The 20,668-nt window shown below is 31.7% G+C and overlaps 23 non-coding genes across 23 annotated transcripts; all 23 read left to right on the top strand.

Annotated features, from left to right (window-relative positions):
* Positions 1 to 820: 820 nt before the first annotated feature.
* TRNAT-CGU (transfer RNA threonine (anticodon CGU)) lies at positions 821 to 893 on the top strand. Its single transcript has one exon. It is a non-coding gene; the product is annotated as a tRNA-Thr (tRNA).
* Positions 894 to 1,326: 433 nt separating this feature from the next.
* Positions 1,327 to 1,400, top strand: TRNAT-AGU (transfer RNA threonine (anticodon AGU)). Its single transcript has one exon. It is a non-coding gene; the product is annotated as a tRNA-Thr (tRNA).
* Positions 1,401 to 1,841: 441 nt separating this feature from the next.
* Positions 1,842 to 1,914, top strand: TRNAT-CGU (transfer RNA threonine (anticodon CGU)). Its single transcript has one exon. It is a non-coding gene; the product is annotated as a tRNA-Thr (tRNA).
* A 434-nt stretch (positions 1,915 to 2,348) lies between these two features.
* Positions 2,349 to 2,422, top strand: TRNAT-AGU (transfer RNA threonine (anticodon AGU)). The gene has a single exon. It is a non-coding gene; the product is annotated as a tRNA-Thr (tRNA).
* Positions 2,423 to 3,367: 945 nt separating this feature from the next.
* On the top strand, positions 3,368 to 3,441 carry TRNAT-AGU (transfer RNA threonine (anticodon AGU)). Its single transcript has one exon. It is a non-coding gene; the product is annotated as a tRNA-Thr (tRNA).
* Positions 3,442 to 4,899: 1,458 nt separating this feature from the next.
* Positions 4,900 to 4,972, top strand: TRNAT-CGU (transfer RNA threonine (anticodon CGU)). Its single transcript has one exon. It is a non-coding gene; the product is annotated as a tRNA-Thr (tRNA).
* Positions 4,973 to 5,405: 433 nt separating this feature from the next.
* TRNAT-AGU (transfer RNA threonine (anticodon AGU)) lies at positions 5,406 to 5,479 on the top strand. The gene has a single exon. It is a non-coding gene; the product is annotated as a tRNA-Thr (tRNA).
* Positions 5,480 to 5,920: 441 nt separating this feature from the next.
* On the top strand, positions 5,921 to 5,993 carry TRNAT-CGU (transfer RNA threonine (anticodon CGU)). Its single transcript has one exon. It is a non-coding gene; the product is annotated as a tRNA-Thr (tRNA).
* Positions 5,994 to 6,427: 434 nt separating this feature from the next.
* On the top strand, positions 6,428 to 6,501 carry TRNAT-AGU (transfer RNA threonine (anticodon AGU)). The gene has a single exon. It is a non-coding gene; the product is annotated as a tRNA-Thr (tRNA).
* Positions 6,502 to 7,446: 945 nt separating this feature from the next.
* On the top strand, positions 7,447 to 7,520 carry TRNAT-AGU (transfer RNA threonine (anticodon AGU)). Its single transcript has one exon. It is a non-coding gene; the product is annotated as a tRNA-Thr (tRNA).
* Positions 7,521 to 8,978: 1,458 nt separating this feature from the next.
* Positions 8,979 to 9,051, top strand: TRNAT-CGU (transfer RNA threonine (anticodon CGU)). The gene has a single exon. It is a non-coding gene; the product is annotated as a tRNA-Thr (tRNA).
* A 433-nt stretch (positions 9,052 to 9,484) lies between these two features.
* On the top strand, positions 9,485 to 9,558 carry TRNAT-AGU (transfer RNA threonine (anticodon AGU)). Its single transcript has one exon. It is a non-coding gene; the product is annotated as a tRNA-Thr (tRNA).
* A 441-nt stretch (positions 9,559 to 9,999) lies between these two features.
* TRNAT-CGU (transfer RNA threonine (anticodon CGU)) lies at positions 10,000 to 10,072 on the top strand. The gene has a single exon. It is a non-coding gene; the product is annotated as a tRNA-Thr (tRNA).
* A 434-nt stretch (positions 10,073 to 10,506) lies between these two features.
* On the top strand, positions 10,507 to 10,580 carry TRNAT-AGU (transfer RNA threonine (anticodon AGU)). The gene has a single exon. It is a non-coding gene; the product is annotated as a tRNA-Thr (tRNA).
* A 945-nt stretch (positions 10,581 to 11,525) lies between these two features.
* TRNAT-AGU (transfer RNA threonine (anticodon AGU)) lies at positions 11,526 to 11,599 on the top strand. The gene has a single exon. It is a non-coding gene; the product is annotated as a tRNA-Thr (tRNA).
* Positions 11,600 to 12,545: 946 nt separating this feature from the next.
* Positions 12,546 to 12,619, top strand: TRNAT-AGU (transfer RNA threonine (anticodon AGU)). Its single transcript has one exon. It is a non-coding gene; the product is annotated as a tRNA-Thr (tRNA).
* A 440-nt stretch (positions 12,620 to 13,059) lies between these two features.
* TRNAT-CGU (transfer RNA threonine (anticodon CGU)) lies at positions 13,060 to 13,132 on the top strand. Its single transcript has one exon. It is a non-coding gene; the product is annotated as a tRNA-Thr (tRNA).
* A 1,967-nt stretch (positions 13,133 to 15,099) lies between these two features.
* Positions 15,100 to 15,172, top strand: TRNAT-CGU (transfer RNA threonine (anticodon CGU)). Its single transcript has one exon. It is a non-coding gene; the product is annotated as a tRNA-Thr (tRNA).
* Positions 15,173 to 15,604: 432 nt separating this feature from the next.
* On the top strand, positions 15,605 to 15,678 carry TRNAT-AGU (transfer RNA threonine (anticodon AGU)). Its single transcript has one exon. It is a non-coding gene; the product is annotated as a tRNA-Thr (tRNA).
* Positions 15,679 to 17,137: 1,459 nt separating this feature from the next.
* On the top strand, positions 17,138 to 17,210 carry TRNAT-CGU (transfer RNA threonine (anticodon CGU)). The gene has a single exon. It is a non-coding gene; the product is annotated as a tRNA-Thr (tRNA).
* Positions 17,211 to 18,154: 944 nt separating this feature from the next.
* Positions 18,155 to 18,227, top strand: TRNAT-CGU (transfer RNA threonine (anticodon CGU)). The gene has a single exon. It is a non-coding gene; the product is annotated as a tRNA-Thr (tRNA).
* A 432-nt stretch (positions 18,228 to 18,659) lies between these two features.
* On the top strand, positions 18,660 to 18,733 carry TRNAT-AGU (transfer RNA threonine (anticodon AGU)). The gene has a single exon. It is a non-coding gene; the product is annotated as a tRNA-Thr (tRNA).
* A 1,459-nt stretch (positions 18,734 to 20,192) lies between these two features.
* TRNAT-CGU (transfer RNA threonine (anticodon CGU)) lies at positions 20,193 to 20,265 on the top strand. Its single transcript has one exon. It is a non-coding gene; the product is annotated as a tRNA-Thr (tRNA).
* Positions 20,266 to 20,668: the final 403 nt, after the last annotated feature.

Raw genomic sequence — 20,668 nt, 5'->3', positions numbered from 1 at the left:
ATTGTGAAGATTTTCAAAGTAATGCTTTGAATGAAAAAGGGAAAAAAGAGTGACAAAGAGCAAAATAGAAATGAAAAATCATTCTAGAGTTGAAATCAAGTAATGCATTCTTAAAGAAGGCATAATTAAAACATTTATGAACAGGATAAGCAATATATCAATGAGGTGTTTATGAATAGGATCAGTATCCTCGTCTAAACTATTTGAGTAGTGCGTTTTCTGAACTGAGAAATGATTATGAAAGTGAAAAACTCAGGTTTCTCTTGAACACCGTATGGCAAACTGTTCCTTAAAGCATTTTCAAGAGGGTGCTGTGGCTTAGCTGGTTGAAGCGCCTGTCTAGTAAGCAGGAGATTCTGAGTTCAAATCTCAGCAGTGCCTTGCTTTCCTCATTCTTATATAAAAAACTATTTTCATTAAGTCGTCCTGCGATTCAATTCAATTAGAAAAGTCTGATTTATCTTTCGGTTGAACAGATCATCTTAAACGTAATAAAAACTGAAAGTGTTTTCAATATTATAGTAACAATACTGTGATTGCAAAAATCAAAAAGGTATTTCAATGAGCAAGAGGCAGATGAAATATAACCCTAGATTTGAGCAATATTGATTAATATATGTAAAACACTTATTTATGAACTATTCAAAATATGGGATTGAGTTTAAAATGTGTTCTTTTGTAATACAACATAGCTATTCGTGTTTACAGATTAGGAATCCTTGCTTGTTTAACATTAGAATACATATTAAGACACTTTAACACAGGCACAGAATTTGATCACCAATTCTAAATTAATGATCCCTTCTGTATCACTAAAGTAGGTGCTGTGGCTAAGTGGTTAAAGCGCCTGTCTCGTAAACAGGAAATCCTGAGTTCAAATCTCAGCAGCACCTTATTATTGGTTCTTACATGTAAAAATAATTTTCGTCACGCAAATGTTTAATACATTTAAAAAGAAAAGTGTTGTTCTGTGAACATTAGAATGGGTCATCTTAAATTGAAAAACAAAAAAACGTGGTGTTGTGAAGATTTTCAAAGTAATGTTTTGAATGAAAAAGGGAAAAAAGAGTGACAAAGAGCAAAATAGAGAAAAAAAATAATTCTAGAGTTGAATTCAAGTAATGAATTCTTAAAGAAGGCATGATTAAAACATTTATGAACAAGATAAGCAATATATCAATGAGGTGTTTATGAATAGGATCAGTATCCTCGTCTAAAGTAGTTGAGTAGAGCGTTTTCTGAACTGAGAAATGATTATGAAAGTGAAAAACTCAGGATTCTCTTGAACACCATATGGCAAACTGTTCCTTAAAGCATTTTCAAGAGGGTGCTGTGGCTTAGCTGGTTAAAGCGCCTGTCTAGTAAACAGGAGATCCTGAGTTCAAATCTCAGCAGTGCCTTGCTTTCCTCATTCTTATATAAAAAAACTATTTTCATTAAGTCGTCCTGCGATTCAATTCAATTAGAAAAGTCTGATTTATCTTTCGGTTGAACAGATCATCTTAAACCTAATAAAAACTGAAAGTGTTTTCAATATTATAGTAACAATACTGTGATTGCAAAAATCAAAAAGGTATTTCAATGAGCAAGAGGCAGATGAAATATAACCCTAGATTTGAGCAATATTGATGAATATATGTAAAACACTTATTTATGAACTATTAAAAATATGGGATTGAGTTTAAAATGTGTTCTTTTGTAATACAACATAGCTATTCTTTTTTTACAGATTAGGAATCCTTGCTTGTTTAACATTAGAATACATATTAAGACACTTTAACACAGGCACAGAATTTGATCACCAATACTAAATTAATGATCCCTTCTGTATCACTAAAATAGGTGCTGTGGCTAAGTGGTTAAAGTGCCTGTCTCGTAAACAGGAAATCCTGAGTTCAAATCTCAGCAGCACCTTATTATTGGTCCTTACATGTAAAAATAATTTTCATCACGCAAATGTTTAATACATTTTAAAAAGAAAAGTATTGTTCTGTGAACATTAGAATGGGTCATCTTAAATTGAAAAACAAAAAAATGTGGTTTTGTGAAGATTTTCAAAGTAATGTTTTGAATGAAAAAGGGAAAAAAGAGTGACAAAGAGCAAAATAGAGATAAAAAATCATTCTAGAGTTGAATTCAAGTAATGCATTCTTAAAGAAGGCATGATTAAAACATTTATGAACAAGATAAGCAATATATCAATGAGGTGTTTATGAATAGGATCAGTATCCTCGTCTAAAGTAGTTGAGTAGAGCGTTTACTGAACTGAGAAATGATTATGAAAGTGAAAAACTCAGGATTCTCTTGAACACCATATGGCAAACTGTTGCTTAAAGCATTTTCAAGAGGGTGCTGTGGCTTAGCTGGGTAAAGCGCCTGTCTAGTAAACAGGAGATCCTGAGTTCAAATCTCAGCAGTGCCTTGCTTTCCTCATTCTTATATAAAAAACTATTTTCATTAAGTCGTCCTGCGATTCAATTCAATTAGAAAAGTCTGATTTATCTTTCGGTTGAACAGATCATCTTAAACCTAATAAAAACTGAAAGTGTTTTCAATATTATAGTAACAATACTGTGATTGCAAAATCAAAAAGGTATTTCAATGAGCAAGAGGCAGATGAAATATAACCCCAGATTTGAGCAATATTGATGAATATATGTAAAACACTTATTTATGAACTATTCAAAATATGGGATTGAGTTTAAAATGTGTTCTTTTGTAATACAACATAGCTATTCTTGTTTACAGATTAGGAATCCTTGCTTGTTTAACATTAGAATACATATTAAGACACTTTAACACAGGCACAGAATTTGATCACCAATACTAAATTAATGATCCCTTCTGTATCACTAAAATAGGTGCTGTTGCTAAGTGGTTAAAGCGCCTGTCTCGTAAACAGGAAACCCTGAGTTCAAATGTCAGCAGCACCTTATTATTGGTCCTTACATGTAAAAATAATTTTCATCACGCAAATGTTTAATGCGTTTTAAAAAGAAAAGTATTGTTCTGTGAACATTAGAATGGGTCATCTTAAATTGAAAAACAAAAAAACGTGGTGTTGTGAAGATTTTCAAAGTAATGTTTTGAATGAAAAAGGTAAAAAAGAGTGACAAAGAGCAAAATAGAGATAAAAAATCATTCTAGAGTTGAATTCAAGTAATGCATTCTTAAAGAAGGCATGATTAAAACATTTATGAACAAGATAAGCAATATATCAATGAGGTGTTTATGAATAGGATCAGTATCCTCGTCTAAAGTAGTTGAGTAGAGCGTTTTCTGAACAGAGAAATGATTATGAAAGTGAAAAACTCAGGATTCTCTTGAACACCATATGACAAACTGTTCCTTAAAGCATTTTCAAGAGGGTGCTGTGGCTTAGCTGGTTAAAGCGCCTGTCTAGTAAACAGGAGATCCTGAGTTCAAATCTCAGCAGTGCCTTGCTTTCCTCATTCTTATATAAAAAACTATTTTCATTAAGTCGTCCTGCGATTCAATTCAATTAGAAAAGTCTGATTTATCTTTCGGTTGAACAGATCATCTTAAACCTAATAAAAACTGAAAGTGTTTTCAATATTATAGTAACAATACTGTGATTGCAAAATCGAAAAGGTATTTCAATGAGCAAGAGGCAGATGAAATATGACCCTAGATTTGAGCAATATTGATGAATATATGTAAAACACTTATTTATAAACTATTCAAATTATGGGATTGAGTTTAAAATGTGTTCTTTTTTAATACAACATAGCTATTCTTGTTTACAGATTAGGAATCCTTGCTTGTTTAACATTAGAATACATATTAAGACACTTTAACACAGGCACAGAAGTTGATCACCAATACTAAATTAATGATCCCTTCTGTATCACTAAAAGAGGTGCTGTGGCTAAGTGGTTAAAGCGCTTGTCTTGTAAACAGGAAATCCTGAGTTCAAATCTCAGCAGCACCTTATTATTGGTCCTTACATGTAAAAATAATTTTCATCACGCAAATGTTTAATACATTTTAAAAAGAAAAGTGTTGTTCTGTGAACATTAGAATGGGTCATCTTAAATTGAAAAACAAAAAAACGTGGTATTGTGAAGATTTTCAAAGTAATGCTTTGAATGAAAAAGGGAAAAAAGAGTGACAAAGAGCAAAATAGAAATGAAAAATCATTCTAGAGTTGAAATCAAGTAATGCATTCTTAAAGAAGGCATAATTAAAACATTTATGAACAGGATAAGCAATATATCAATGAGGTGTTTATGAATAGGATCAGTATCCTCGTCTAAACTATTTGAGTAGTGCGTTTTCTGAACTGAGAAATGATTATGAAAGTGAAAAACTCAGGTTTCTCTTGAACACCGTATGGCAAACTGTTCCTTAAAGCATTTTCAAGAGGGTGCTGTGGCTTAGCTGGTTGAAGCGCCTGTCTAGTAAGCAGGAGATTCTGAGTTCAAATCTCAGCAGTGCCTTGCTTTCCTCATTCTTATATAAAAAACTATTTTCATTAAGTCGTCCTGCGATTCAATTCAATTAGAAAAGTCTGATTTATCTTTCGGTTGAACAGATCATCTTAAACGTAATAAAAACTGAAAGTGTTTTCAATATTATAGTAACAATACTGTGATTGCAAAAATCAAAAAGGTATTTCAATGAGCAAGAGGCAGATGAAATATAACCCTAGATTTGAGCAATATTGATTAATATATGTAAAACACTTATTTATGAACTATTCAAAATATGGGATTGAGTTTAAAATGTGTTCTTTTGTAATACAACATAGCTATTCGTGTTTACAGATTAGGAATCCTTGCTTGTTTAACATTAGAATACATATTAAGACACTTTAACACAGGCACAGAATTTGATCACCAATTCTAAATTAATGATCCCTTCTGTATCACTAAAGTAGGTGCTGTGGCTAAGTGGTTAAAGCGCCTGTCTCGTAAACAGGAAATCCTGAGTTCAAATCTCAGCAGCACCTTATTATTGGTTCTTACATGTAAAAATAATTTTCGTCACGCAAATGTTTAATACATTTAAAAAGAAAAGTGTTGTTCTGTGAACATTAGAATGGGTCATCTTAAATTGAAAAACAAAAAAACGTGGTGTTGTGAAGATTTTCAAAGTAATGTTTTGAATGAAAAAGGGAAAAAAGAGTGACAAAGAGCAAAATAGAGAAAAAAAATAATTCTAGAGTTGAATTCAAGTAATGAATTCTTAAAGAAGGCATGATTAAAACATTTATGAACAAGATAAGCAATATATCAATGAGGTGTTTATGAATAGGATCAGTATCCTCGTCTAAAGTAGTTGAGTAGAGCGTTTTCTGAACTGAGAAATGATTATGAAAGTGAAAAACTCAGGATTCTCTTGAACACCATATGGCAAACTGTTCCTTAAAGCATTTTCAAGAGGGTGCTGTGGCTTAGCTGGTTAAAGCGCCTGTCTAGTAAACAGGAGATCCTGAGTTCAAATCTCAGCAGTGCCTTGCTTTCCTCATTCTTATATAAAAAAACTATTTTCATTAAGTCGTCCTGCGATTCAATTCAATTAGAAAAGTCTGATTTATCTTTCGGTTGAACAGATCATCTTAAACCTAATAAAAACTGAAAGTGTTTTCAATATTATAGTAACAATACTGTGATTGCAAAAATCAAAAAGGTATTTCAATGAGCAAGAGGCAGATGAAATATAACCCTAGATTTGAGCAATATTGATGAATATATGTAAAACACTTATTTATGAACTATTAAAAATATGGGATTGAGTTTAAAATGTGTTCTTTTGTAATACAACATAGCTATTCTTTTTTTACAGATTAGGAATCCTTGCTTGTTTAACATTAGAATACATATTAAGACACTTTAACACAGGCACAGAATTTGATCACCAATACTAAATTAATGATCCCTTCTGTATCACTAAAATAGGTGCTGTGGCTAAGTGGTTAAAGTGCCTGTCTCGTAAACAGGAAATCCTGAGTTCAAATCTCAGCAGCACCTTATTATTGGTCCTTACATGTAAAAATAATTTTCATCACGCAAATGTTTAATACATTTTAAAAAGAAAAGTATTGTTCTGTGAACATTAGAATGGGTCATCTTAAATTGAAAAACAAAAAAATGTGGTTTTGTGAAGATTTTCAAAGTAATGTTTTGAATGAAAAAGGGAAAAAAGAGTGACAAAGAGCAAAATAGAGATAAAAAATCATTCTAGAGTTGAATTCAAGTAATGCATTCTTAAAGAAGGCATGATTAAAACATTTATGAACAAGATAAGCAATATATCAATGAGGTGTTTATGAATAGGATCAGTATCCTCGTCTAAAGTAGTTGAGTAGAGCGTTTACTGAACTGAGAAATGATTATGAAAGTGAAAAACTCAGGATTCTCTTGAACACCATATGGCAAACTGTTGCTTAAAGCATTTTCAAGAGGGTGCTGTGGCTTAGCTGGGTAAAGCGCCTGTCTAGTAAACAGGAGATCCTGAGTTCAAATCTCAGCAGTGCCTTGCTTTCCTCATTCTTATATAAAAAACTATTTTCATTAAGTCGTCCTGCGATTCAATTCAATTAGAAAAGTCTGATTTATCTTTCGGTTGAACAGATCATCTTAAACCTAATAAAAACTGAAAGTGTTTTCAATATTATAGTAACAATACTGTGATTGCAAAATCAAAAAGGTATTTCAATGAGCAAGAGGCAGATGAAATATAACCCCAGATTTGAGCAATATTGATGAATATATGTAAAACACTTATTTATGAACTATTCAAAATATGGGATTGAGTTTAAAATGTGTTCTTTTGTAATACAACATAGCTATTCTTGTTTACAGATTAGGAATCCTTGCTTGTTTAACATTAGAATACATATTAAGACACTTTAACACAGGCACAGAATTTGATCACCAATACTAAATTAATGATCCCTTCTGTATCACTAAAATAGGTGCTGTTGCTAAGTGGTTAAAGCGCCTGTCTCGTAAACAGGAAACCCTGAGTTCAAATGTCAGCAGCACCTTATTATTGGTCCTTACATGTAAAAATAATTTTCATCACGCAAATGTTTAATGCGTTTTAAAAAGAAAAGTATTGTTCTGTGAACATTAGAATGGGTCATCTTAAATTGAAAAACAAAAAAACGTGGTGTTGTGAAGATTTTCAAAGTAATGTTTTGAATGAAAAAGGTAAAAAAGAGTGACAAAGAGCAAAATAGAGATAAAAAATCATTCTAGAGTTGAATTCAAGTAATGCATTCTTAAAGAAGGCATGATTAAAACATTTATGAACAAGATAAGCAATATATCAATGAGGTGTTTATGAATAGGATCAGTATCCTCGTCTAAAGTAGTTGAGTAGAGCGTTTTCTGAACAGAGAAATGATTATGAAAGTGAAAAACTCAGGATTCTCTTGAACACCATATGACAAACTGTTCCTTAAAGCATTTTCAAGAGGGTGCTGTGGCTTAGCTGGTTAAAGCGCCTGTCTAGTAAACAGGAGATCCTGAGTTCAAATCTCAGCAGTGCCTTGCTTTCCTCATTCTTATATAAAAAACTATTTTCATTAAGTCGTCCTGCGATTCAATTCAATTAGAAAAGTCTGATTTATCTTTCGGTTGAACAGATCATCTTAAACCTAATAAAAACTGAAAGTGTTTTCAATATTATAGTAACAATACTGTGATTGCAAAATCGAAAAGGTATTTCAATGAGCAAGAGGCAGATGAAATATGACCCTAGATTTGAGCAATATTGATGAATATATGTAAAACACTTATTTATAAACTATTCAAATTATGGGATTGAGTTTAAAATGTGTTCTTTTTTAATACAACATAGCTATTCTTGTTTACAGATTAGGAATCCTTGCTTGTTTAACATTAGAATACATATTAAGACACTTTAACACAGGCACAGAAGTTGATCACCAATACTAAATTAATGATCCCTTCTGTATCACTAAAAGAGGTGCTGTGGCTAAGTGGTTAAAGCGCTTGTCTTGTAAACAGGAAATCCTGAGTTCAAATCTCAGCAGCACCTTATTATTGGTCCTTACATGTAAAAATAATTTTCATCACGCAAATGTTTAATACATTTTAAAAAGAAAAGTGTTGTTCTGTGAACATTAGAATGGGTCATCTTAAATTGAAAAACAAAAAAACGTGGTATTGTGAAGATTTTCAAAGTAATGCTTTGAATGAAAAAGGGAAAAAAGAGTGACAAAGAGCAAAATAGAAATGAAAAATCATTCTAGAGTTGAAATCAAGTAATGCATTCTTAAAGAAGGCATAATTAAAACATTTATGAACAGGATAAGCAATATATCAATGAGGTGTTTATGAATAGGATCAGTATCCTCGTCTAAACTATTTGAGTAGTGCGTTTTCTGAACTGAGAAATGATTATGAAAGTGAAAAACTCAGGTTTCTCTTGAACACCGTATGGCAAACTGTTCCTTAAAGCATTTTCAAGAGGGTGCTGTGGCTTAGCTGGTTGAAGCGCCTGTCTAGTAAGCAGGAGATTCTGAGTTCAAATCTCAGCAGGGCCTTGCTTTCCTCATTCTTATATAAAAAACTATTTTCATTAAGTCGTCCTGCGATTCAATTCAATTAGAAAAGTCTGATTTATCTTTCGGTTGAACAGATCATCTTAAACGTAATAAAAACTGAAAGTGTTTTCAATATTATAGTAACAATACTGTGATTGCAAAAATCAAAAAGGTATTTCAATGAGCAAGAGGCAGATGAAATATAACCCTAGATTTGAGCAATATTGATTAATATATGTAAAACACTTATTTATGAACTATTCAAAATATGGGATTGAGTTTAAAATGTGTTCTTTTGTAATACAACATAGCTATTCGTGTTTACAGATTAGGAATCCTTGCTTGTTTAACATTAGAATACATATTAAGACACTTTAACACAGGCACAGAATTTGATCACCAATTCTAAATTAATGATCCCTTCTGTATCACTAAAGTAGGTGCTGTGGCTAAGTGGTTAAAGCGCCTGTCTCGTAAACAGGAAATCCTGAGTTCAAATCTCAGCAGCACCTTATTATTGGTTCTTACATGTAAAAATAATTTTCGTCACGCAAATGTTTAATACATTTAAAAAGAAAAGTGTTGTTCTGTGAACATTAGAATGGGTCATCTTAAATTGAAAAACAAAAAAACGTGGTGTTGTGAAGATTTTCAAAGTAATGTTTTGAATGAAAAAGGGAAAAAAGAGTGACAAAGAGCAAAATAGAGAAAAAAAATAATTCTAGAGTTGAATTCAAGTAATGAATTCTTAAAGAAGGCATGATTAAAACATTTATGAACAAGATAAGCAATATATCAATGAGGTGTTTATGAATAGGATCAGTATCCTCGTCTAAAGTAGTTGAGTAGAGCGTTTTCTGAACTGAGAAATGATTATGAAAGTGAAAAACTCAGGATTCTCTTGAACACCATATGGCAAACTGTTCCTTAAAGCATTTTCAAGAGGGTGCTGTGGCTTAGCTGGTTAAAGCGCCTGTCTAGTAAACAGGAGATCCTGAGTTCAAATCTCAGCAGTGCCTTGCTTTCCTCATTCTTATATAAAAAAACTATTTTCATTAAGTCGTCCTGCGATTCAATTCAATTAGAAAAGTCTGATTTATCTTTCGGTTGAACAGATCATCTTAAACCTAATAAAAACTGAAAGTGTTTTCAATATTATAGTAACAATACTGTGATTGCAAAAATCAAAAAGGTATTTCAATGAGCAAGAGGCAGATGAAATATAACCCTAGATTTGAGCAATATTGATGAATATATGTAAAACACTTATTTATGAACTATTAAAAATATGGGATTGAGTTTAAAATGTGTTCTTTTGTAATACAACATAGCTATTCTTTTTTTACAGATTAGGAATCCTTGCTTGTTTAACATTAGAATACATATTAAGACACTTTAACACAGGCACAGAATTTGATCACCAATACTAAATTAATGATCCCTTCTGTATCACTAAAATAGGTGCTGTGGCTAAGTGGTTAAAGTGCCTGTCTCGTAAACAGGAAATCCTGAGTTCAAATCTCAGCAGCACCTTATTATTGGTCCTTACATGTAAAAATAATTTTCATCACGCAAATGTTTAATACATTTTAAAAAGAAAAGTATTGTTCTGTGAACATTAGAATGGGTCATCTTAAATTGAAAAACAAAAAAATGTGGTTTTGTGAAGATTTTCAAAGTAATGTTTTGAATGAAAAAGGGAAAAAAGAGTGACAAAGAGCAAAATAGAGATAAAAAATCATTCTAGAGTTGAATTCAAGTAATGCATTCTTAAAGAAGGCATGATTAAAACATTTATGAACAAGATAAGCAATATATCAATGAGGTGTTTATGAATAGGATCAGTATCCTCGTCTAAAGTAGTTGAGTAGAGCGTTTACTGAACTGAGAAATGATTATGAAAGTGAAAAACTCAGGATTCTCTTGAACACCATATGGCAAACTGTTGCTTAAAGCATTTTCAAGAGGGTGCTGTGGCTTAGCTGGGTAAAGCGCCTGTCTAGTAAACAGGAGATCCTGAGTTCAAATCTCAGCAGTGCCTTGCTTTCCTCATTCTTATATAAAAAACTATTTTCATTAAGTCGTCCTGCGATTCAATTCAATTAGAAAAGTCTGATTTATCTTTCGGTTGAACAGATCATCTTAAACCTAATAAAAACTGAAAGTGTTTTCAATATTATAGTAACAATACTGTGATTGCAAAATCAAAAAGGTATTTCAATGAGCAAGAGGCAGATGAAATATAACCCCAGATTTGAGCAATATTGATGAATATATGTAAAACACTTATTTATGAACTATTCAAAATATGGGATTGAGTTTAAAATGTGTTCTTTTGTAATACAACATAGCTATTCTTGTTTACAGATTAGGAATCCTTGCTTGTTTAACATTAGAATACATATTAAGACACTTTAACACAGGCACAGAATTTGATCACCAATACTAAATTAATGATCCCTTCTGTATCACTAAAATAGGTGCTGTTGCTAAGTGGTTAAAGCGCCTGTCTCGTAAACAGGAAACCCTGAGTTCAAATGTCAGCAGCACCTTATTATTGGTCCTTACATGTAAAAATAATTTTCATCACGCAAATGTTTAATGCGTTTTAAAAAGAAAAGTATTGTTCTGTGAACATTAGAATGGGTCATCTTAAATTGAAAAACAAAAAAACGTGGTGTTGTGAAGATTTTCAAAGTAATGTTTTGAATGAAAAAGGTAAAAAAGAGTGACAAAGAGCAAAATAGAGATAAAAAATCATTCTAGAGTTGAATTCAAGTAATGCATTCTTAAAGAAGGCATGATTAAAACATTTATGAACAAGATAAGCAATATATCAATGAGGTGTTTATGAATAGGATCAGTATCCTCGTCTAAAGTAGTTGAGTAGAGCGTTTTCTGAACAGAGAAATGATTATGAAAGTGAAAAACTCAGGATTCTCTTGAACACCATATGGCAAACTGTTCCTTAAAGCATTTTCAAGAGGGTGCTGTGGCTTAGCTGGTTAAAGCGCCTGTCTAGTAAACAGGAGATCCTGAGTTCAAATCTCAGCAGTGCCTTGCTTTCCTCATTCTTATATAAAAAACTATTTTCATCAAGTCGTCCTGCGATTCAATTAAATTAGAAAAGTCTGATTTATCTTTCGGTTGAACAGATCATCTTAAACCTAATAAAAACTGAAAGTGTTTTCAATATTATAGTAACAATACTGTGATTGCAAAATCAAAAAGGTATTTCAATGAGCAAGAGGCAGATGAAATATGACCCTAGATTTGAGCAATATTGATGAATATATGTAAAACACTTATTTATAAACTATTCAAATTATGAGATTGATTTTAAAATGTGTTCTTTTTTAATACAACATAGCTATTCTTGTGTACAGATTAGGAATCCTTGCTTGTTTAACATTAGAATACATATTAAGACACTTTAACACAGGCACAGAAGTTGATCACCAATACTAAATTAATGATCCCTTCTGTATCACTAAAATAGGTGCTGTGGCTAAGTGGTTAAAGCGCCTGTCTTGTAAACAGGAAATCCTGAGTTCAAATCTCAGCAGCACCTTATTATTGGTCCTTACGTGTAAAAATAATTTTCATCGCGCACATGTTTAATACATTTTAAAAAGAAAAGTGTTGTTCTGTGAACATTAGAATGGGTCATCTTAAATTGAAAAACAAAAAAACGTGGTATTGTGAAGATTTTCAAAGTAATGCTTTGAATGAAAAAGGGAAAAAAGAGAGACAAAGAGCAAAATAGAAATGAAAAATCATTCTAGAGTTGAAATCAAGTAATGCATTCTTAAAGAAGGCATAATTAAAACATTTATGAACAGGATAAGCAATATATCAATGAGGTTTTTTATGAATAGGATCTGTATCCTCGTCTAAACTATTTGAGTAGTGCGTTTTCTGAACTGAGAAATGATTATGAAAGTGAAAAACTCAGGTTTCTCTTGAACACCATATGGCAAACTGTTCCTTAAAGCATTTTTAAGAGGGTGCTGTGGCTTAGCTGGTTAAAGCGCCTGTCTAGTAAACAGGAGATCCTGAGTTCAAATCTCAGCAGTGCCTTGCTTTCCTCATTCTTATATAAAAAACTATTTTCATTAAGTCGTCCTGCGATTCAATTCAATTAGAAAAGTCTGATTTATCTTTCGGTTGAACAGATCATCTTTAAACCTAAGAAAAACTGAAAGTGTTTTCAATATTATAGTAACAATACTGTGATCGCAAAAATCAAAAATGTATTTCAATGAGCAAGATGCAGATGAAATATAACCCTAGATTTTTGCAATATTGATGAATATATGTAAAACACTTATTTATGAACTATTCAAAATATGGGATTGAGTTTAAATTGTGTTCTTTTGTAATACAACATAGCTATTCTTGTTTACAGATTAGGAATCCTTGCTTGTTTAACATTAGAATACATATTAAGACACTTTAACACAGGCACAGAATTTGATCACCATTACTAATTTAATGATCCCTTCTGTATCACTAAAATAGGTGCTGTGGCTAAGTGGTTAAAGCGCCTGTCTCGTAAACAGGAAATCCTGAGTTCAGATCTCAGCAGCACCTTATTATTGGTCCTTACATGTAAAAATAATTTTCATCACGCAAATGTTTAATACATTTTAAAAAGAAAAGTGTTGTTCTGTGAACATTAGAATGGGTCATCTTAAATTGAAATACAAAAAAACGTGGTGTTGCGAAGATTTTCAAAGTAATGTTTTGAATGAAAAAGGGAAAAAAGAGTGACAAAGAGCAAAATAGAGATAAAAAATCATTCTAGAGTTGAATTCAAGTAATGCATTCTTAAAGAAGGCATGATTAAAACATTTATGAACAAGATAAGCAATATATCAATGAGGTGTTTATGAATAGGATCAGTATCCTCGTCTAAAGTAGTTGAGTAGAGCGTTTTCTGAACTGAGAAATGATTATGAAAGTGAAAAACTCAGGATTCTCTTGAACACCGTATGGCAAACTGTTCCTTAAAGCATTTTCAAGAGGGTGCTGTGGCTTAGCTGGTTGAAGCGCCTCTCTAGTAAACAGGAGATCCTGAGTTCAAATCTCAGCAGTCTCTTGCTTTCCTCATTCTTATATAAAAAACTATTTTCATTAAGTCGTCCTGCGATTCAATTCAATTAGAAAAGTCTGATTTATCTTTCGGTTGAACAGATCATCTTAAACCTAATAAAAACTGAAAGTGTTTTCAATATTATAGTAACAATACTGTGATTGCAAAAATCAAAAAGGTATTTCAATGAGCAAGAGGCAGATGAAATATAACCCTAGATTTGAGCAATATTGATGAATATATGTAAAACACGTATTTATGAACTATTCAATATATGGGATTGAGTTTAAAATGTGTTCTTTTTTAATACAACATAGCTATTCTTGTTTACAGATTAGGAATCCTTGCTTGTTTAACATTAGAATACATATTAAGACACTTTAACACAGGCATAGAATTTGATCACCAATACTAAATTAATGATCCCTTCTATATCACTAAAGTAGGCACTGTGGCTAAGTGGTTAAAGCGCCTGTCTCGTAAACAGGAAAACCTGATTTCAAATCTCAACAGCACCTTATTATTGGTCCTTATATGTAAAAATAATTTTCATCACACAAATGTTTAATACATTTTAAAAAGAAAAGTGTTGTTCTGTGAACATTAGAATGGGTCATCTTAAATTGAAAAACAAAAAAACGTGGTATTGTGAATATTGTCAAAGTAATGCTTTGAATGAAAAAGGGAAAAAAGAGTGACAAAGAGCAAAAGAGAGATAAAAAATCATTCTAGAGTTGAAATCAAGTAATGCATTCTTAAAGAAGGCATAATTAAAACATTTATGAACAGGATAAGCAATATATCAATGAGGTGTTTATCAATAGGATCAGTATCCTCGTCTAAAGTAGTTGAGTAGAGCGTTTTCTGAACTGAGAAATTATTATGAAAGTGAAAAACTCAGGATTCTCTTGAACACCATATGGCAAACTGTTCCTTAAAGCATTTTCAAGAGGGTGCTGTCGCTTAGCTGGTTAAAGCGCCTGTCTAGTAAACAGGAGATCCTGAGTTCAAATCTCAGCAGTGCCTTGCTTTCCTCATTCTTAAATAAAAAACTATTTTCATTAATTCGTCCTGCGATTCAATTAAATTAGAAAAGTCTGATTTATCTTTCGGTTGAACAGATCATCTTAAACCTAATAAAAACTGAAAGTGTTTTCAATATTATAGTAACAATACTGTGATTGCAAAAATCAAAAAGGTATTTCAATGAGCAAGAGGCAGATGAAATATAACCCTAGATTTGAGCAATATTGATTAATATATGTAAAACACTTATTTATGAACTATTCAAAATATGGGACTGAGTTTAAAATGTGTTCTTTTGTAATACAACATAGCTATTCGTGTTTACAGATTAGGAATCCTTGCTTGTTTAACATTAGAATACATATTAAGACACTTTAACACAGGCACAGAATTTGATCACCAATACTAAATTAATGATCCCTTCTGTATCACTAAAGTAGGTGCTGTGGCTAAGTGGTTAAAGCGCCTGTCTCGTAAACAGGAAATCCTGAGTTCAAATCTCAGCAGCACCTTATTATTGGTCCTTACATGTAAAAATAATTTTCGTCACGCAAATGTTTAATACATCTAAAAAGAAAAGTGTTGTTCTGTGAACATTAGAATGGGTCATCTTAAATTGAAAAACAAAAAAACATGGTATTGTGAAGATTTTCAAAGTAATGCTTTGAATGAAAAAGGGAAAAAGAGTGACAAAGAGCAAAATAGAGATAAAAAATCATTCTAGAGTTGAATTCAAGTAATGCATTCTTAAAGAAGGCATAATTAAAACATTTATGAACAGGATAAGCAATATATCAATGAGGTGTTTATCAATAGGATCAGTATCCTCGTCTAAACTATTTGAGTAGTGCGTTTTCTGAACTGAGAAATGATTATGAAAGTGAAAAACTCAGGTTTCTCTTGAACACCATATGGCAAACTGTTCCTTAAAACTTTTTCAAGAGGGTGCTGTGGCTTAGCTGGTTAAAGCGCCTGTCTAGTAAACAGGAGATCCTGAGTTCAAATCTCAGCAGTGCCTTGCTTTCCTCATTCTTAAATAAAAAATGATTTTCATTAAGTCGTCCTGCGATTCAATTAAATTAGAAAAGTCTGATTTATCTTTCGGTTGAACAGATCATCTTAAACCTAATAAAAACTGAAAGTGTTTTCAATATTATAGTAACAATACTGTGATTGCAAAAATCAAAAAGGTATTTCAATGAGCAAGAGGCAGATGAAATATAACCCTAGATTTGAGCAATATTGATGAATATATGTAAAACACTTATTTATGAACTATTCAAAATATGGGATTGAGTTTAAAATGTGTTGTTTTGTAATACAACATAGCTATTCTTGTTTACAGATTAGGAATCCTTGCTTGTTTAACATTAGAATACATATTAAGACACTTTAACACAGGCACAGAATTTGATCACCAATACTAAATTATTGATCCCTTCTGTATCACTAAAATAGGTGCTGTTGCTAAGTGGTTAAAGCGCCTGTCTCGTAAACAGGAAATCCTGAGTTCAAATGTCAGCAGCACCTTATTATCGGTCCTTACATGTAAAAATAATTTTCATCACGCAAATGTTTAATGCGTTTTAAAAAGAAAAGTATTGTTCTGTGAACATTAGAATGGGTCATCTTAAATTGAAAAACAAAAAAACGTGGTGTTGTGAAGATTTTCAAAGTAATGTTTTGAATGAAAAAGGGAAAAAAGAGTGACAAAGAGCAAAATAGAGATAAAAAATCATTCTAGAGTTGAATTCAAGTAATGAATTCTTAAAGAAGGCATGATTAAAACATTTATGAACAAGATAAGCAATATATCAATGAGGTGTTTATGAATAGGATCAGTATCCTCGTCTAAAGTAGTTGAGTAGAGCGTTTTCTGAACTGAGAAATGATTATGAAAGTGAAAAACTCAGGTTTCTCTTGAACACCATATGGCAAACTGTTCCTTAAAGCATTTTCAAGAGGGTGCTGTGGCTTAGCTGGTTAAAGCGCCTGTCTAGTAAACAGGAGATCCTGAGTTCAAATCTCACCAGGCCTTGCTTTCCTCATTCTTATATAAAAAAACTATTTTCATTAAGTCGTCCTGCGATTCAATTCAATTAGAAAAGTCTGATTTATCTTTTGGTTGAACAGATCATCTTAAACCTAATAAAAACTGAAAGTGTTTTCAATATTATAGTAACAATACTGTGATTGCAAAAATCAAAAAGGTATTTCAATGAGCAAGAGGCAGATGAAATATAACCCTAGATTTGAGCAATATTGATGAATATATGTAAAACACTTATTTATGAACTATTAAAAATATGGGATTGAGTTTAAAATGTGTTCTTTTGTAATACAACATAGCTATTCTTTTTTACAGATTAGGAATCCTTGCTTGTTTAACATTAGAATACATATTAAGACACTTTAACACAGGCACAGAATTTGATCACCAATACTAAATTAATGATCCCTTCTGTATCACTAAAATAGGTGCTGTGTCTAAGTGGTTAAAGCGCCTGTCTCGTAAACAGGAAATCCTGAGTTCAAATCTCAGCAGCACCTTATTATTGGTCCTTACATGTAAAAATAATTTTCATCACGCAAATGTTTAATACATTTTAAAAAGAAAAGTATTGTTCTGTGAACATTAGAATGGGTCATCTTAAATTGAAAAACAAAAAAACGTGGTTTTGTGAAGATTTTCAAAGTAATGTTTTGAATGAAAAAGGGAAAAAAGAGTGACAAAGAGCAAAATAGAGATAAAAAATCATTCTAGAGTTGAATTCAATTAATGCATTCTTAAAGAAGGCATGATTAAAACATTTATGAACAAGATAAGCAATATATCAATGAGGTGTTTATGAATAGGATCAGTATCCTCGTCTAAAGTAGTTGAGTAGAGCGTTTACTGAACTGAGAAATGATTATGAAAGTGAAAAACTCAGGATTCTCTTGAACACCATATGGCAAACTGTTGCTTAAAGCATTTTCAAGAGGGTGCTGTGGCTTAGCTGGTTAAAGCGCTTGTCTAGTAAACAGGAGATCCTGAGTTCAAATCTCAGCAGTGCCTTGCTTTCCTCATTCTTATATAAAAAACTATTTTCATTAAGTCGTCCTGCGATTCAATTCAATTAGAAAAGTCTGATTTATCTTTCGGTTGAACAGATCATCTTAAACCTAATAAAAACTGAAAGTGTTTTCAATATTATAGTAACAATACTGTGATTGCAAAATCAAAAAGGTATTTCTGAGCAAGAGGCAGATGAAATATAACCCCAGATTTGAGCAATATTGATGAATATATGTAAAACACTTATTTATGAACTATTCAAAATATGGGATTGAGTTTAAAATGTGTTCTTTTGTAATACAACATAGCTATTCGTGTTTACAGATTAGGAATCCTTGCTTGTTTAACATTAGAATACATATTAAGACACTTTAACACAGGCACAGAATTTGATCACCAATACTAAATTAATGATCCCTTCTGTATCACTAAAGTAGGTGCTGTGGCTAAGTGGTTAAAGCGCCTGTCTCGTAAACAGGAAATCCTGAGTTCAAATCTCAGCAGCACCTTATTATTGGTCCTTACATGTAAAAATAATTTTCGTCACGCAAATGTTTAATACATCTAAAAAGAAAAGTGTTGTTCTGTGAACATTAGAATGGGTCATCTTAAATTGAAAAACAAAAAAACATGGTATTGTGAAGATTTTCAAAGTAATGCTTTGAATGAAAAAGGGAAAAAGAGTGACAAAGAGCAAAATAGAGATAAAAAATCATTCTAGAGTTGAATTCAAGTAATGCATTCTTAAAGAAGGCATAATTAAAACATTTATGAACAGGATAAGCAATATATCAATGAGGTGTTTATCAATAGGATCAGTATCCTCGTCTAAACTATTTGAGTAGTGCGTTTTCTGAACTGAGAAATGATTATGAAAGTGAAAAACTCAGGTTTCTCTTGAACACCATATGGCAAACTGTTCCTTAAAACTTTTTCAAGAGGGTGCTGTGGCTTAGCTGGTTAAAGCGCCTGTCTAGTAAACAGGAGATCCTGAGTTCAAATCTCAGCAGTGCCTTGCTTTCCTCATTCTTAAATAAAAAATGATTTTCATTAAGTCGTCCTGCGATTCAATTAAATTAGAAAAGTCTGATTTATCTTTCGGTTGAACAGATCATCTTAAACCTAATAAAAACTGAAAGTGTTTTCAATATTATAGTAACAATACTGTGATTGCAAAAATCAAAAAGGTATTTCAATGAGCAAGAGGCAGATGAAATATAACCCTAGATTTGAGCAATATTGATGAATATATGTAAAACACTTATTTATGAACTATTCAAAATATGGGATTGAGTTTAAAATGTGTTGTTTTGTAATACAACATAGCTATTCTTGTTTACAGATTAGGAATCCTTGCTTGTTTAACATTAGAATACATATTAAGACACTTTAACACAGGCACAGAATTTGATCACCAATACTAAATTATTGATCCCTTCTGTATCACTAAAATAGGTGCTGTTGCTAAGTGGTTAAAGCGCCTGTCTCGTAAACAGGAAATCCTGAGTTCAAATGTCAGCAGCACCTTATTATCGGTCCTTACATGTAAAAATAATTTTCATCACGCAAATGTTTAATGCGTTTTAAAAAGAAAAGTATTGTTCTGTGAACATTAGAATGGGTCATCTTAAATTGAAAAACAAAAAAACGTGGTGTTGTGAAGATTTTCAAAGTAATGTTTTGAATGAAAAAGGGAAAAAAGAGTGACAAAGAGCAAAATAGAGATAAAAAATCATTCTAGAGTTGAATTCAAGTAATGAATTCTTAAAGAAGGCATGATTAAAACATTTATGAACAAGATAAGCAATATATCAATGAGGTGTTTATGAATAGGATCAGTATCCTCGTCTAAAGTAGTTGAGTAGAGCGTTTTCTGAACTGAGAAATGATTATGAAAGTGAAAAACTCAGGTTTCTCTTGAACACCATATGGCAAACTGTTCCTTAAAGCATTTTCAAGAGGGTGCTGTGGATTAGCTGGTTAAAGCGCCTGTCTAGTAAACAGGAGATCCTGAGTTCAAATCTCACCAGGCCTTGCTTTCCTCATTCTTATATAAAAAAACTATTTTCATTAAGTCGTCCTGCGATTCAATTCAATTAGAAAAGTCTGATTTATCTTTTGGTTGAACAGATCATCTTAAACCTAATAAAAACTGAAAGTGTTTTCAATATTATAGTAACAATACTGTGATTGCAAAAATCAAAAAGGTATTTCAATGAGCAAGAGGCAGATGAAATATAACCCTAGATTTGAGCAATATTGATGAATATATGTAAAACACTTATTTATGAACTATTAAAAATATGGGATTGAGTTTAAAATGTGTTCTTTTGTAATACAACATAGCTATTCTTTTTTACAGATTAGGAATCCTTGCTTGTTTAACATTAGAATACATATTAAGACACTTTAACACAGGCACAGAATTTGATCACCAATACTAAATTAATGATTCCTTCTGTATCACTAAAATAGGTGCTGTGTCTAAGTGGTTAAAGCGCCTGTCTCGTAAACAGGAAATCCTGAGTTCAAATCTCAGCAGCACCTTATTATTGGTCCTTACATGTAAAAATAATTTTCATCACGCAAATGTTTAATACATTTTAAAAAGAAAAGTATTGTTCTGTGAACATTAGAATGGGTCATCTTAAATTGAAAAACAAAAAAACGTGGTTTTGTGAAGATTTTCAAAGTAATGTTTTGAATGAAAAAGGGAAAAAAGAGTGACAAAGAGCAAAATAGAGATAAAAAATCATTCTAGAGTTGAATTCAATTAATGCATTCTTAAAGAAGGCATGATTAAAACATTTATGAACAAGATAAGCAATATATCAATGAGGTGTTTATGAATAGGATCAGTATCCTCGTCTAAAGTAGTTGAGTAGAGCGTTTACTGAACTGAGAAATGATTATGAAAGTGAAAAACTCAGGATTCTCTTGAACACCATAT

The sequence above is a fragment of the Triturus cristatus genome, chromosome 8 (assembly GCF_964204655.1).
Source record: "Triturus cristatus chromosome 8, aTriCri1.1, whole genome shotgun sequence".
Classification (NCBI taxonomy): Eukaryota; Metazoa; Chordata; class Amphibia; order Caudata; family Salamandridae; genus Triturus; species Triturus cristatus.
The sequence above is the reverse complement of the archived record's forward strand: the minus strand, read 5'-3'. Positions and strand labels throughout refer to the sequence as shown.